Genomic DNA, 17,389 nt, shown 5'->3' on the forward strand with positions numbered 1-17,389 from the left:
CATAAGGTTGCCATAAGCCGAAGTGGACTTGAAGGTAGTTAACAATAAATACCTCTCTGGCTTTTCTCAGCAACATATGCAGTATCTTTGTGATGTGATGTGATAACTTTTAGGGCCTTTGAATGCTTATCCTGCTGTCTAGCTGCTAACTCTTATTAGGATGCTTTCGAGGCCCCTCTTTTTGCTTCTTATAGTTCTTTATTTCTCGTTATGTTTATAGCAGCCCTTCAAATAGAGGACACCTTCAAACAAGTGTCTGTCTTTTGTAAAAGCAGGAAGTCTATTCTAGTTATGTGGGAAGGAAATGTGTTTTCAAGTTGAAAGAAAGAAAATTGATTTACACTTCAGTGTAGCCAGTGCTGTGGTGACATAGGGCCATATAGCTCTGAAATATTTTGAGGTGGAAGGAGGGTGTTAGATATGTAACATCTCTGAAATAAAGGTTACTTTTTAGAGGATATGGTTTAGCAAAAACACCTTGCCATTTTGTCTTATTTTGCCCCACTAAGGCAATTGGTAGCTAATGGTTTGGGGAAATGGTCTCTTGAATTTGAATGATCAGGAATTAAAACTGAGTATGGTGCAATTTGGAGCAACCTCAGAGCATATACCACATGTCTGGAGGTAACTTTTGGAGGGACAACATAGGCTAACAAATATATACAGTAGAGTCTTGCTTATCCAACTTAAATGGGCCGGCAGAATGTTGGATAAGTGAATATGTTGGATAATAAGGAGAGAATAAGGAAAAGCCTATTACACATCAAATTAGGTTATGATTTTACAAATTCAGCACCAAAACATCATGTTATACAACAAATTTGACAGAAAAAGTTGTTCAGTTCACAGTAATGCTATGTAGTAATCAGAGCCGGTCCTAGGTATTTTTCAAGTGTAGGCGAACAGAATTTTGGCGCCCCCCCCCCCCCCAACCAATCACTGAAAAATAAAAGCGTTGGATGAGCAAAAATGTTTGATAATAAGGAGGGATTAAGGAAAAGCCTATTAAACATCAAATTACATTAAGATTTTACAAATTAAGCACTAAAACATCATGTTTTACAACAAATCAACAGAAAAAGCAGTTCAATACCTTGCGGAGGCAGGCTGCAGGAGACAGGAATTGCCTCGATGGCGCCCCCAACAAGATGGCGCCACAGGCAACTGCCTAGTTGGCCTGGTGGTTGAACCACCTCTGGTAGTAATTACTGTATTTACGGATTTAGCATCAAAATATCACCAAGCATCAAGATATATTGAAAACACTGACTACAAAAATGTGTTGGATAATCCAGAATGTTGGATAAGTGAGACTCTACTGTATATGGAAAAATGGAAGTGGGTGATTTTGAAAAACCACTTCATGTTTTGAAAAAATGCAAGAAGATTCTTCAGCCAGTTTAAATGGTAAATTTAAACTTTTTGAGGGTGGTATAGCGGAGTAAAGGACAGCCAAAACAACCTTGGAGAAATATATGAGAATAGAACTACAGTAGAGTTTCACTTATCCAGCATAAACGGGCTGGCAGAACATTGGTTAAGCGAATATGTTGGATAATAAGGAGGGATTAAGGAAAAGCCTATTAAACATCAAATTAGGTTATGATTTTACAAATTAAGCACCAAAACATCATGTTATACAACAAATTTGACAGAAAAAGTAGTTCAATACTCAGTAATGCTATGTAGTAATTACTTTATTTACGAATTTAGCACCAAAATATCACAATACAGTAGAGTCTCACTTATCCAACACTCGCTTATCCAACATTCTGGATTATCCAATGCATTTTTGTAGTCAATGTTTTCAATACAGTAGAGTCTCACTTATCCAACACTCGCTTATCCAACGTTCTGGATTATCCAACGCATTTTTGTAGTCAATGTTTTTAATACATCGTGATATTTTGGTGCTAAATTCGTAAATACAGTAATTACTACATAGCATTACTGCATATTGAACTACTGTTTCTGTCAAATCTTTTGTATAACATGATGTTTTGGTGCTTCATTTGTAAAATCATAACCTATTTTGATGTTTAATAGGTTTTTCCTTAATGCCTCCTTGTTATCCAACATATTCGCTTATCCAACATTCTGGCTGCCCGTTTATGTTGGATAAGTGAGACTCTACTGTATATCGTGATATTTTGGTGCTAAAAAGAGATTGGGTACATTCATGGAGGCTAGGGCATCAATTGTAGTAAATTTAAGTGTTAGACAACAACTCTGGAGACCCGAGTTCAAATTCGTACTCATCCATAGAAACCCACTGAGTGACCTTTGACAAGTCACACTTTTTCAGCCTCAGAATAGGGCAAAGTCAAACCCATTCTGAACAATTCTTGCTAAGGAAATCCCAGGATAAGATTGCCCAAAGTTGGGAATGACTTATGACCTGCAACAACTATGGATATTAGTTAGAACTGCTGTATCACCTCCAGTGTCAGAGGCAGTATGCCTCCATGTCACACCTTCTAATATTTCACAGAAAAACCCAGGATGTGTGTAGCCAAATAATATTAGAATGTGTAAAATATGGCAAAAGTTGTCAGTGAGGAAGAATACACCAGCTGGGAGATGCTGTAGCAGTTTGCTCTTGCCTGAGGCTCCTCTCCTCCATCACCTAAGTAAATTGAGTTACTTTGTACTCTGAACTTGTTCGCAACAATGGAAGAAACCTGGGCCTAAACAATTTTTCAAAACCTCTGTGTTTGACCTGATCAGCCATGCATTTTGAATCATAGTTCAAAATTGCCTGAGTCTACCAGTTATTCAGCACTAGGACGTGGACGTTGCATTTTTCAGGGAGTTTTGTTCGACTCATTTTGAATTGTTACTTGACAAACAAAGAACATTCACATCCTTCAGAATTAAGTTCCTTCATGGATGGGGCTGTGAATCAAGCCTGTCTCTAGAGGGCAGGCAAATATAAGGTAGGCATATAAAAAAAGCGAATAAACATCCACAGAAGATGCAGATCACTATAATCTTTAACTAATTGAATACCAAATTGAGATCGCACATGCTATAAAATTTCTGATTTCTGTGCATAGTTGCAAAAAGGGGTCAGTGAAGAAAGCTGATCGAAAGACAATAAATTCATTTGCTATAAGGTGCTGAAGGAGGGAGAGTTCTAAAAGACAAATGATTGGATGGTACAGCAAATTAATTATTATGTTATGATGATGATGATGTTTATTTATACTCTGCTTTTTTTTCTCCACAAGGAGATTCAAAGTGGCTAATTAAGACTCAAGTCTCCCTAAAAGCCAAAATAACTATACTGAGATTATTTACCTTCAATATACAGCACAATCCCTGTCTCTGCAGAGGATGTTTCACACGGATACATGAAATCCTATTGAGATGATGGAAATCTGGCCCACAAATACTGTACAGTTGTTCGGGAGGACTTAGAAAATGTGTAGAAAGGACATATTTGGTCATATGAGGACCAATGAATCCATGGATACAAATCCAGAGGTTAAGAGGGTTGTACTTTGTCATGAGGAAATATAATCCATTTTGTTATGTCAGGGGAGACTTGAGAAACTGCAAGTCGCTTCTGGCATGAGAGAATTGGCTGTCTTCAAGAACGTTACCCAGGGGATGCCTGGATGTTTTGATGTTTTTACCATCCTTGTGGGAGGCTTCTCTCATGTCCCCGCATGGAGCTGGAGCTGATAGAGAGAGCTCATCCACTCTCCCCGGGTTGGATTCGAACTAGCATCCTTCAGGTCAGCAACCCAACCTTCAAGTCATCAGTCCTGCCGGCACAAGGGTCCTGTGCCATCAGGGGCTCTATATAATCCATTGGAAAAAGTATTTACTTTTCCAATATAATCCAATATAATCCATTGGAAAAGTAAATAATGCTTCGAAAGGGTGATGGCAATAAAAAAGGAAGGCCACATTACAGGATGATAGATTCAAAAAAGGAATCCTCAGCCTTCAATCTTCAAGGCCTGAACAGACTTGGACTTGGAGGTTTCTTGTTCATAGGTTTGCCATATTTTTTCAGGACCAGAGCAATTCTTCTCATGGCTGGATGTCTTGGGCCCCCTCTACACTGCCTGTATAATGTGGTTTGAAGCTGCAGTATATGGCAGTATAGATGGAGCCTTTGAGATCTTGCATCCATAGGGTCACCATAAACCATAGCTGATGGAATAGCAATTAATAATAATGTAATTGAATGTATTACTACTCCCTAGATCTTGAATTGTCTCACCAGGTATGGGGTAGAGCACTTAAATAGACATTTAGATCATTTTTGGGGAAACTGGAATCTACCAGGTAGAAATTCCCTTAGAAGACTAATATGCAAATGTCTTCCTTCATGTAGAGGTAAGGTTTCTTATGCCATTAGTAACCAGTATGCTCATACACTTCTTTGTTCATTTGAAATGTCCAAGTTCAAAATGAAAATGGCACATTGAGGCAAACTTCTCTTTCCAAACTTTCCAACCATTTGGCAGTATTGAAGTGAACTTAAGAGGCTTTGCTACTAAAGACAGAGCAAAAAAAATGGCATGGTTAACTTCCTTTAGTCATGTTGGAGAACATAGAGATTTCTATGTTTTTAGGAGTCTCTTGGTTAGTGGTTCTCAACCTGTGGATCCCCAGGTGTTTTGGCCTACAACTCCCAGAAATCCCAGCCAGTTTACCAGCTGTTAAGGTTTCTGGGAGTTGAAGGCCAAAACATCTGAGGACCCACAGGTTGAGAACCACTGCTTTAGGTCCTCCAATGCGATGCTATGATCAGCTTCCAGTGGAAGTCATAGTGGAATTCCTCCAGAAATGTTCTCTATGATTAAAAATAGTAATTTTTTTACATGCTCTTCTCCAATTTCATGTGTGACCTTAACTCCAGAAAATTTGGACAGCTGACTATATTTTAATGTGTTAAGTGTTTCTGTGCAAGGCAATGGCACATGTTTCCGCAGGTAGCTGAACGCAGTTGCAGATGTGTAAGATCTGCTTGTTAAGCTGAATGTGTGGACATCTGAAGAAGAAACCATGTGTGTGATTGGCAGAGCTTCGAAATGTTCCTTTTTTAACTATAATTTGGAGAATCTATGAGTTATGGCACACACAAAAAAAACATTTCAAAGTTCTGATGATCGCACCTCATCTCCTCCTCCCTGTTCATGGTAATGAATGAAAGGTGCTGCTGACTTCCTTAGAATTTAAATATATATTCCATTCTATAGAAGAAAAATATAAGACATACAATGACAGTAATAGCAACAAAGAAGTACTTTTTAAGAAAAGAAAAGAAGATGTGTCTCCTTTTTGTTTATGAAAGCCTGAAACTGTTGAAAAGGAGCTGCTAGTTTCACCCTGTCATCCACAAAACTCATGACGTGCCTACAAGCAAAGTATAAAGAAAGTCTCAATTGTTCATCCCAGAGGAGGAAAAAATTGCATGGTTTGTAGTATATAAACAGTTATGGATTTAACTCTTTGGTGGTTTCTCAGTCATCCTTGAAAATCTGTAGAAGAGGAGGAGATTTTTGTAAAAAATCCGCCATCTGCTAATACATGGAAATAAGTCCTCTTTGTATATCTATCTGTCTATTTTGGGTTTTCTTTTGGTTTGTTTTCTTCCCACAAACAGCTCCAATTCATTCTCTCTCATCCCAGAACATTAACTATTCTGTTTGTTTTCAAGTGTGGGAAAAGGAATGAGGAAAAGTTTATTATAAAACTTCTTTATGTTCTTTTAACCCATTTTTAAAACTTGTCAAATAATTCAATCATTTTTAAAACCTTTAAAACATGATTTTAAACATGCACAGTGTTTCAAATGTTAGACAGATTTTATTATATACTACCTGAGGTCTGTGGATAGAGGGTCAGATAAATATTTAAAGAAATATATCAATGTAATAGAATGTGAGCTAAAGTTAAAAGTCTTGGAATGTATTCTCATTTTGATGATTTAATTGGCTAAAAGTTAAATTGGCTCATGAGCAAATGCTTGAAACAGAGAGTATTCCCCATTAATATTTCCTCCCATTTTCAAATATAGTGTATGTTTCCTTTCTTATATGCCCAAAAAGCATGGCAATCTACACACTTTAGAAAACAGAATTGTCAGTTTTCCAGCATCCATCTTTGTTCCTTTTCAGTTTCTCCAAGTGTAGATGACCTAGCATTTTATTCTTTTTACTCGAATAACTACTGTTTTCGTATTTTAATGAATTTCATTCTATTTTAATATTTACTTTTTGTATGCTTTTAATTGGGGCCCCTGGTGGTGGCGCAGTGTGTTAAAGCGCTGAGCTGCTGAACTTGCAGACTGAAAGGTCCCAGGTTCAAATCCCAGGAGTGGAATGAGCGCCCGCTGTTAGCCCCAGCTCCTGCCAACCTAGCAGTTCGAAAACATGCAAATGTGAGTAGATCAATAGGTACCACTCTGGCAGGATGGTAATGGCGCTCCATGCAGTCATGCTGGCCACATGACCTTGGAGGTGTCTACGGACAATGCTGGCTCTTCAGCTTAGAAATTGAGATGAGCACCAACCCCCAGAGTCGGTCACGACTGGACTTAACATCAGGGGAAAACCTTTACCTATGCTTTTAATTGTATTGTAGTCTGAATCTTTGGGAGGAGGAACATGATGATGATGATGATGGTGATGAGGAGGAGGAGGAGGAGGAGGAGGAGGACGACAATGACAACACCATCAACAATTAATATTTGTGGGTTTTGGGTTACAATACAACATATTTGGATCTTAAAGTTGTCATTCTAAGAATTGGAGTTACCATGAGATAATTGTGAGAGGAAATTTCTGAAATGGTTCCTCAACTATTCCAAACAAATAAAGAAGTGAACCATGTGGCTCATGTGCAGAAAAGTTTGTAGCATAGAAGATATGTGAAGTTCTTTATTGTTGGCTACAGTTCCTAGAAACCCTCAATCAGAGGAATATCTGAGAGTTGTAGTCAAAATGAACATTTCCATGCCATATCAGAAGGGTGACAATTCAGTTCATAACTATTCCCTTCTGTTTCTTCTTCAGCATCAGAAGCAAAGGCAGATCTAGAAGACTGAACTGGTGGAGTGGTTAAGAAAGAGCAGCAAAGCTGGGAAACGCAATAGGTAAGTCATTTCTACATGAAGTTATTTGTCACTTTTTGCTTCCAACTAAAAAGACTGGAGCCTTCTAGGGAAATTCATATCAGGACACCACCTCTCTAAGGAGGTGACCCAGACATTTCAAATTCCATATTGCTATGAAAAACACTGAAAATGGTTTATCACCTAGTAGTAGAGGTGAAGACAAATGTGAAGACTTAGTCTTTCTAATTTTGAATTGCTGTGGAATAGAAATTTTGGAAAAAAGTGAGCTAGGGTCGTTGTGAAGGATCTCAGGTTTGGATCAATTCTTCAGGTTTTACATACCAGCATTTTCTTCATTTGACAGAGAGAATGCAGAGGTTTTACTGAGATTATGTCCTGACTGATAATATTATTTATTGCAACCTTTCTTAATGTTACATTTTTTAATTCTTTTTTTTTAAAAAAAAAACATGAATAATGATGGTTAAGGTAGAACTGTCTTGGCTCCTCTTTGATCACTTTGGCGAAACTTTGGATCTATGTCTTCTTTTGCCATTAAATAAGGTTTGTTTTGATTAATTTTAATGTTTGTTTTTATACTCTGCTGTTTTTCATATTGTATATGTTTATTATGTTTTAAATATGTTTTTAGTTTGTAAACTTTGTTGTGCTGGGCTTGGTCCTGCTTATAAGCTGCCCCGAGTCCCTTAGGGGAGATGGTGGCGGGATATAAAAATAAAGTAGTAGTAGTAGTTGTTGTTATTATTATTAATAATAATAAGGACCAGTCAAAATATAGCTTGTGGACCCTACATGTTTGCCCTCCAGAATGATAAAATAGAAATAATTTTAATGTGTAGATGACTTGTTTCTGTTATTTAGTAACAATTTGCACAATTTGGGCATGTGGGTCACCCAAAGTAGGAACTCATTTGATTGCTATGTGGGAGGAAAACAGTTTCACAAGACAATGGAAGAATGCATGTGATGGTAAGCATGTGCTACCTCATTCAGATCTCTATGCACACAGTCACGGGAACAGCAATGTCTTTGCAACCTGCTGCTTGTTAATTTCCAGTATCTAACATACTTAAAAGATTTCCTGTGAGCCATGCACTGCTTCAAGGACACTTTTGTAGTTATCTTACCAAGTTCTACCCTGTAGTCCTCACCACAATAGATCGCTGGTAATACTTGTCTTGCCTCTACCTGAATGCCCTTTCTTCAGCTGATAGTGGATCACTTTTAGACAATTATGTATATAAGGAGGAGGATTCTCTTGCCATGGCAATTGGAAATAGATTTGCCTTGCATTCCTGTACATTTAGGTGGACAAAGTGTGAACTTGGGGCCACACACAACCTGTCAAGGTTCTTCCTGTGGCCTGAAAGCTGCTCAGGTCCCTTGAAAATCAATTTCTGTCCAACAGAAAAAGTATGAATGGAGAAACATTTTTTCACCTTTTAAGTAGACTGCTAAGCCACCTTGACATAATATTAAAATACTCTTTTTAAAAGTCAAAACCAGAAGTGGATTTCTGATCTCTTTGGAGTAGTGGGTCGACCATTCATGTGGCTCCCAAAGGCTCAGAAGCTAAAAAAGCGTCATCCTTGCTGTAAAAAAATGCTTATCTCATGAAGAATGAAGGGAAAGGTGGGGAATGTCGTTCACTACTGCTACAAGAGGTAAAGTAAGGGAAGTAAGGGTAATGTGTCTGGACATCCAAAAAAGCTTAATCTGTGCTTGTTAACTACACTTATTGTTGACTCTTCTGTTGGTCTACTTGATAGTTAGCTCCATTTCATTCAGTGGCTCATAGAATCATACAAATGGAAGGAACCACAAAGGCCACCCAATCCAGCCCCTGCCTTGCAGGATTACAAAAGATGTTCAGCTGTTCCTCATAAGGTTTGGTTTTCATAGCTTTGATCATCTTGGTTGCTTTCTCTGAACATGACCCAGCTTCCCCAGAGTCTGACTCCAAATAGACCAGTGGTTCTTAACTGTGGGTCCCCAGATGTTTTGACCTTTAACTCCCAGAAATCCTAACAGCTGGTAATCTGGCTGGGATTTCTGGGAGTTGTAGGTCAAAACACCTGGGGACCCACAGGTTGAGAACCACTGAATTAGACAAATGTAGAATTGTAGCCTTAATCATGATAACAGAGACTAGAAATAGAACATCAAAAAGTTACATTTCTAGGATTCTGGGAGTTCTAACCCCAAAAGTAACTTTTCCAAACTCGATAATTAAAATGTTCATTTTTAAGGACCATGTGTGTCTTTTCTAGTGGCTTCTCTTATAGGGATTGTTTTATTTTCTGTAAGCCAGGCTATAGCAACACACCTTTCTGAAAAATGGGGGCAATATTTAAAAACTCCATGCAAGTAATTTCCCCGTGATAATTGAAACCTTAGCATTTTCCAGAATAATTTCCACCCATAATTTCTGTTTGTGACACTGTCTGCGTGCCCAAAGTGATGAGAATACTTTCAAATGTGTATAATTTTCATATAATCCTGCACATCGGCAATTTAGTTTCTAATTTGTTTCTTTGTAGTATTAAGCAGAGACAGTAGTTTATTTTTTAATGACATAAAAAAGGGTTTTCTCTCCAGGGGTTTTGACCTCCGTGGCAGAAAGAGGTTCTGTTTCTTTTTCATCAGCAAGACAAAAGACTGAATTCTTTCTCTCTTTTTTAATGAAGTGATTAAAGGGAAGAACAATTTATCCTAGATAAGATAAACTCTTTTATCCCCCCTCCATTCCTTGTTTTCATTCTGTCATCTACATGTCACCTCTATTCTACCGCCCAATGTGGACTCCATCTAAGGATGTGAACTGTAGTTGAAAATATGTCTGTGATGTAGCAAATCCATGTACAGAACATGTAAAATTGTCATAATTTAGTAGTAACCTGTTTGACAAACAAAATCATAGGGATTCTAAGAGGCAATGATATCTGTGATAAATACAGGATGTGAACTGGAATTTAACTACTGTGATTCTTCCAGATGAGAAAGTTACCTGGCAATTACTTCAATCATAGAATTGTATGGCAATTTTGCCTTCCAACAAGTGTATCCCACTTGTTTTCTCATCTTTCCAGATAATCATATAGGTAAAGGTTTTCCCTTGACATTAAGTCTAGTCTCTGGGGGTTGATGCTCATCTCCATTTCCAAGCCGAAGAGCCGGCGTTGTCCATAGACACCTCCAAGGTCATGTGGCCAACATGACTGCATGGAGCGCCATTATCTTCCCACCGGAGCGGTACCTATTGATCTACTCACATTTTGCATGATTTCATACTGCTAGGTTGGCAGAAGCTGGGGCTAACAGCAGGCGCTCACTCCGCTCCCCGGATTTGAACTGCCAACCTTTTGGTCAGCAAGTTCAGCAGCTCAGCAGTTTAACCCGCGGTTCCACCGGGGACTCCTAAACACACACACACACATTAATGAGGGAAAGATGGACTGACTGTGGTTGTTGTTAACAGCTGTCATGTCAACATCAATGTATGGTGATCTATGAATGAGAGACCACCAAGACTCAAGACCATGACTTCTTTGACTGAGTCTTTCCATTCGTAGTGTGGTCTTCCTCTTTGCCTACTACCTTCTACCTTACCAAGTATGATTGCCTTTTCTCGTGGGTCATGCTTTTTCCAGTGGGCCATGTCTTCTTGTGATTGGTGCAAAGTACAATAGTTTAGTCATTTTGACTTATGGCTAAGTGATAAAGCTCAACAGTAAGATCAATTTTTAAAACATGTAAAAATACCAGATTATATCTATCTATCATCACCTATCTCTCTGTCTCCCTATCTAGTGAACAAAATGCTTGAACAATTACATCATCCATCAGTCTTAGCTGGGATAGGCAGTAATGAAGAATTCTGGAAATTAACATCTAACTATATCTGCGGGACAGTTCTGGACTTGACTGACCAAAATTAGGAGCAGGTTAAGTTCTAAAGTTCTACTAGAAGGCAGAGAGGGGCAGCCAATTGTGAATATTAAGAAATGGTATCAACAGTATCAACCTAGTCTACAATTGGTAATTATTTTGGTGGTACTACCACAACTTGGAAGGAAAAAGGAAGAGAGGCCGACCAAGGGCGAGATGGATGGATGGTATCCTTGAAGTGACTGGCTTGACCTTGAAGGAGCTGGGGGTGGCCATGGCCAACAGGGAGCTCTGACGTGGGCTAGTCCATGGGTTCATGAAGAGTCGGAAGCAACTGAGTGAATGAAGAAGAAGACCACAACTTGTGGAATATTCTGCCTCCGGTGCCAAAATAGCTTAGTTGGCCATTACTAACATAAAATTTGAATATTGTCAAAGAAAGGTGCCATTCCCTGTGAGTTCTTAGCTGTAGGTGAAAGGGAACAGTGACTGTGGTATGTATGGACAGTGAACCACTCCAAATTGGACTTGAATCTGCTACTCATACTGTCTTAAAGCCACAGGGTTGCCCCAGAGTTTCTAACAAGAGGCTAAAACTACTGGAAGTACAGGAACACCAGAAGCAAACTGTAGAATGAATATAGATTATAATACCTGTGTAGATGAGCCCCTTGTTTTCCCAGGTGTTGACTCAATTCCTTCCCTTTCTTTCAAAATGGTTTAGAATATCTTAAACTTTAGAAATCAGCAGGATTAATACAGTAATATTAACATTCATTTGTATATGTCTGTATGTGAGAAAGTGAATCTGGTTTTGTGCTGTATTGTTCTGAATTTGTTGGGCAACTACTATGTATCAGTGATTTTTTTTAAAAAAAATGTGCTGGCTTCTATACTAGAAATCTGTAGTGGAGCTGTATCAATGCTTGTTGCATCAAAAGTAGAGGATTACCACCGCTGAACACTCTGTGTCAAGAAGCTGTTGTGAGGATCAGAAACAGCTGGTGCCTGGCGGATGATAGTTTTATCCATAGCTGCTTTAAGCCTTACCCAAGGGCTTACCATATGGCTGGGCCGATGCTATAGCATATTTTGCATAATGGTTAATCCACGTTTGCTTTTACAAGAACAAATATTTTGCTCCTTTTCTTTTCTCAGGTAGACTAGCCTAGTATTTGGTTTTTCATCTGCACACACTTGTGGACCCTGCTGCCTCTCCTCTGTATTGATCCAGAGGCAGAAACCCACCCCCAGAAGTCCCAATTTGGACCACAAGAAAGCCCAATTCCTTTCAGGTGCTGAGAGTCCTCATCCTCATAAACTGAAGAACTACATATATTATCCTCTACATATATTTGTGGAGATCTGTTATTCTTATGTTACAATATGAGTCGTAGTGTAGGAAGCTTAAAACCAGTATGGTGCAATCATTTGAGCATTGGATCATGACCCTGGTTTGAATTCCCATTCAACCATGCAAACCCACTGGGTGACTTTGGGGAAGTCACACTTTCTCAGACATAGAGGAAAACAGAGGCAAATTTCCCCCTTTAAAAAAATCTTGCCAAGAAACCACCAAGATAGGTTCACCCTTAGGGTTTCCATAAGCTTGAAATGAATCAAAGGCACAAAAGAACAAAAACATAAGGGTATTTCTTCACTTTTGGTCAGGAGGTAGATGTACTTGGGGTTTTGACAGGTTAATGAGTTTTAGTTGTTACATCTGCATTGTCAACAAATAACCAGTGATTTAAAATTTTAAATTCACATACTAATAGAATCTAATACTAATACAGCCCAGAAAACATACAACAACCCTAATAGAATCTCAGCTCTTTTCATAATGTGAAGCTTACCTCTTTCAGAGTCAAATGGAAATAGATGTTGCTACTCATTTTCCAAGCAATGTCTACTTCCCTTGACCATCCTCTTGAAAATTGGATGCCCCGTTGAATTTGTCAACATCCTGCAACTCCTCCATGGTGAAATGACAGCAGCAATTCTTCAAGGTAATATAACTTCTTTTATAGAAATCCATGATGCTGATGATAATATAGTATGTACTCATTCAGAGGAAGACCTACGAGCTACTTTGAGCACCTTTGCAGAAGTATATGAAAAGCTTGGCCTCTCACTGAACATTGAGAAAACCAAAGTGCTCTACCAGCAGGCACCAACCAATCCTTCTGCAATGTCAGCAATACAGCTTATTGGTGTGATGCTGCAAAATATTGACCATTTCTGCTACATAGGCAGCCTCCTCTCCACGAAAGTCAACATTGACACTGAAATAGAACATCATCTGAGCCCTGACAGTGCAGCATTATTTTGAATGAAGCAGAGAGGATTCAAGGATTGGGACATTTGTAAGGATAACAAGATGCTTGTTTGTAAAGGTATTGCCCTTCCAACTCTGTTGTACACCTGCAAAACATGGACCATCTACAAATATCACTCTTGACTTCTTGAAAGATTCCATCAGTGTTACCTTCAAAAAAATTCCTGAAAATGTCTCGGGAAGATAGACTGATAAATGTCAGCATTCTGGAAGCGGCAAAGACCACCACCATTCAAATGATGATTCTCCACCATCAACTTTGCTGGTCTGGCCACATTGTCTGAATTTCCAGTCACCATTGCCCAAAGTAGTTACTTTATTATGACCTCAAGAATGGAAAATGGAATGTAGTGTAACAATAAAAGGAGATGTAAAGATGGGCTTGGTGGAGCTCCGGCAGCGAAGTGCGTTAAAGCGCTGAGCTGCTGAACTTGCAGACCGAAAGGTCCCAGGTTCAAATCCCGGGAGCGACTTGAGTGCCTGCTGTTAGCTCCAGCTCCTGCCAACCTAGCAGTTCGAAAACATGCAAATGTGAGTAGATCAATAGGTACCGCTCCGGCGGGAAGGTAACGGCGCTCCATGCAGTCATGCCTATGGCCACATGACCTTGGAGGTGTCTACGGACAACTCTAGCTCTTTGGCTTAGAAATGGAGATGAGCACCAACCCCCAGAGTCAGACATGACTGGACTTAACGTCAGTGGAAACCTTTACCTTTTAAGGATGGGCTTAAGCACTGAGAGCAAGGAAACCCTGACAATTGAGCATTCAGCTGTGACCAATAGTGCTATGAATTTTGATGAGGCACAAATACAGAGCGAAAGGAAGAAATGTGCCAAGAGGAAGGTGCATCAAGCAAACCCTTACTGTGACCACCCTCCATCTGGAAATCTATTTCCTCACTGTGAAAGACCATGTGGATCCAGAATAGGTCTTCACGGTCACTTATAGACCTACCACCAAGACACTACCCTTGGACGACAATCATACTCGTGTACAAGTGATTGTCTATGATGTGATGACTTCTAACATCTTACACGTGACTCATTGCAGTAACACAGTGTTTTGAAGAATCACATACAGTCCTTTTCTTTAAAGCCATTAGTGCTTTTGTTTATAAATCTACAAATTAAATATTTTCCATGATTGGACTGGCAGGGAGGAGATGGGCAAAGTTAATGGATAATAGCAACATTCCCTGCAGAAACTGCATAACCCTGGTTTAAAAATGACCATCCCATAGTGCATGGATGGAAAATATGTAACCCACCAGATATTGCTGAATTTTAGCTTCGATGTTTCTTCGCCATTGTCTTTGCTGGCCAGGATTGAATTGCAGTTCAACCACAAGTTGCTAGGTGCAGTTCTAGAAGGAAGGCAGGAAACAGTAGCATCAATCCTATGGTTAGTCCCAATTGGATTATATCCATCAATCAATGGCTATTGGGTCACTCAATGTTTATGCATGTTGCATTTATTCAGAGGATGTACTGTAGTTGAAAATATATGACTAATTCCCTTTGCTTTAATTAATTACTTTTAAAATATGCTATCTGAAGATAGAGAGAAGACGGTGCTTCCTATCTTATCCTTAGGGGATTGTCTGCAACATGATTATGATGAAACAGATAGTAAAGTAAAGTCAGGCCAGCATCCAATGCTGCCTTTATTACTCTTGAATTTCAGACCAATGTTTCTCTAAATACATGTAGCTCATTTGTACTATATGAAAGAAAGAAACCACTTCCCAGACCTTTAAAATGTTACTTTTGGGGCTAGAGCTCCAACAACACCCTGTATGTCCAGTGGGTGTGATGTCTGGAGGATTGTGGGATATGTGGTCCAAAAAGTAAAATCGCCAAGTCTAGATTATGTCTGAAACATCAAAAATATAGTGAATTGTTAACATAGCTTCTTCCTCATCTTTCCCACCCTGCAAAGAAACTTGGAATAACTTTTGCCTTAACTTGAATATTACAGTCCTGTTGGTGATAATCTCACTTTCCATTCAAATGACTAGTGAGCTAATTTTATATATAAGTTACGCTGTTATTTCCTTTGAAGTTAAGGTCAGGCTGTTTCTGTCCCTTTTCCCTCCGGCAAATCTTTGCCTGCTTAGAGGATGATCCTTCATATTTTTAATAACTTCTGATATATATTTTTAAATGTCTATCCATTCAGTTTGAGAGATCAGCTTACTCTTTGGCCATGGAAGGAAAAAATCCTTCACTATTTCTTATTCTGCTCCCCACACATTCAAATATGGGCTTCCTTATTCTTAGAAGAATCTTTTTCTCCGTCTGTCTGAAATCCAGACAGTGAACTTTATGACTTCCACATCTTACTTTGTAAATTACTGTAAATGCAAGCTGGATGACTCTAGGTGTTATAGTTAAAAATTGTAACTTTTCTGATTTCCAAATGTAAATATCCAAATAAGAATAAATCTGCCCTTTTAATGGCAGGGGCTCTATTTCAGATGGGAAGGCAAGGCAATGATAAAATTCAGTAAGGAAAAGAGAGAGGAACAAATTTGAAATGCTCACATTCAAGAAATCTAAACCAGCTATTATTTTTAAAGCATTTCTTTGTAGTTAATTTGCCTTTGGGCTGCTTTATTGGTTGGAAATCCTTTTATACTTGTTGTAACATAGTTGGCCTTCTGTATCCATAGATTCAAACTATTCTAAAATAAATAAATGAATGAATATCCAAAAAGCAAGCCTTGCTTTTCCCATTTTATGTAAGATACACCATTTTACTATGCCATTGTATATAAGGGGGCTTGAGCCCATGGATTTTGGTATCCACAGGGGTCCTGAAACCATAATTCAAGGGTCCACCATGTGTAAGCCTCCTTCCAACAACAAAGTCTTCGAATGATGAAGGGGAAAGCAGAGGCTGTCTTCTATTATATTATCTCCATCTTTATGTCCACCTGCATGAGAAGGGAATTGCTACAGTTGGGAATATTTCTGTATGTGATAAGGATGTCTGTAAGGGCTTCATATCACATGGGAAGCTTACACACATTGAGATGGTATCCCCAAGGTAGTGGAAGAAGAAGACACTAACAGATATAAGAGAGGTGAGGACCAGGCTGTATTGCCCAACTCTCCCCAGAAATTGAAGGAACCATGTGAAAGAGGAATTAACCCAGTTGGGGCTAGTATAATATTGGGAGGAATGTGACCTTACAGATGTTTCCTCCCTCATTACCTATGGTGGCTTCTCTCATGGCCCCACAAGCTAGAGTTGACAGATGGAAGCTCACCCCGTCTCACAGATTAGAACTGGCAATCTTTTGGTCAACAGTCCAGCCGACACAAGGGTTTAACCCAGTGCACCACTGCGGCTCCAGCAGGATAGTAACACATCCAGGCATCCCCTGGGCAACGTCTCTGTAGACGGCCAATTCTCTCACACCACAAATGACTTGCACTATGTTCTCAAGTCACTTTTGACATGATAAAAAACCTTATGGTGGTATGGCTGGAGAGAGTTGCAAGCCAACATCATCTGGAGCACTGCTCATTCTCCACCCACCACCAGGCTCTATATAGTCTATTCATACCCTGTTTCCCCTAAAATAAGACATCCCCAGAAAATAAGACCTAGTAGAGGTTTTGCTGAATTGCTAAATGTAAGGCCTCCCCTGAAAGTAAGATCTAGCAAAGTTTTTGTTTGGAAGCATGCCTGCCGAACAGAATACCAAAGCATGCAGGATCGGTAAATGTACATACCATAAAGTGTTGCACATGGAAATATTGGTAGTAACAAGAAATTCTTGATAGGATTCACAGTTTATCTGGCTATGCTGGTTTATGATGACAACTACTGTACAGTATATAATAAATGTTCATTTTGTTGTTCTACAATAAATGTGAATTCTTCTTCATGGAAAAATAAGACATCCCCTGAAAATAAGACCTAGAGCGTCTTTGGGAGCAAAAATTAATATAAGACACTGTCTTATTTTCGGGGAAACACGGTAGTAAGAGTGAGCTAGTAGATGTTACTATCTTTCTGTCATTTGTTGTTATTGTTGTTGTTGTTGTTATTGTGTGC

The 17,389-nt window shown here is 39.0% G+C and overlaps 1 protein-coding gene across 3 annotated transcripts in view; it reads left to right on the plus strand.

Moving 5' to 3' along the window:
• Nucleotides 1–17,389, plus strand: part of sox5 (SRY-box transcription factor 5) — an 824,881-nt gene that overhangs the window by 216,426 nt on the left and 591,066 nt on the right. For all 3 annotated transcript variants that reach the window (XM_062983191.1, XM_062983193.1, XM_062983192.1), the window contains exon 3: nucleotides 7,035–7,114. The gene's annotated coding sequence lies outside the window, so the exon portion shown is untranslated. The remainder of the gene's footprint in view (nucleotides 1–7,034; nucleotides 7,115–17,389) is intronic.

The sequence above is a fragment of the Anolis carolinensis genome, chromosome 5 (assembly GCF_035594765.1).
Source record: "Anolis carolinensis isolate JA03-04 chromosome 5, rAnoCar3.1.pri, whole genome shotgun sequence".
Lineage (NCBI taxonomy): Eukaryota > Metazoa > Chordata > Lepidosauria > Squamata > Dactyloidae > Anolis > Anolis carolinensis.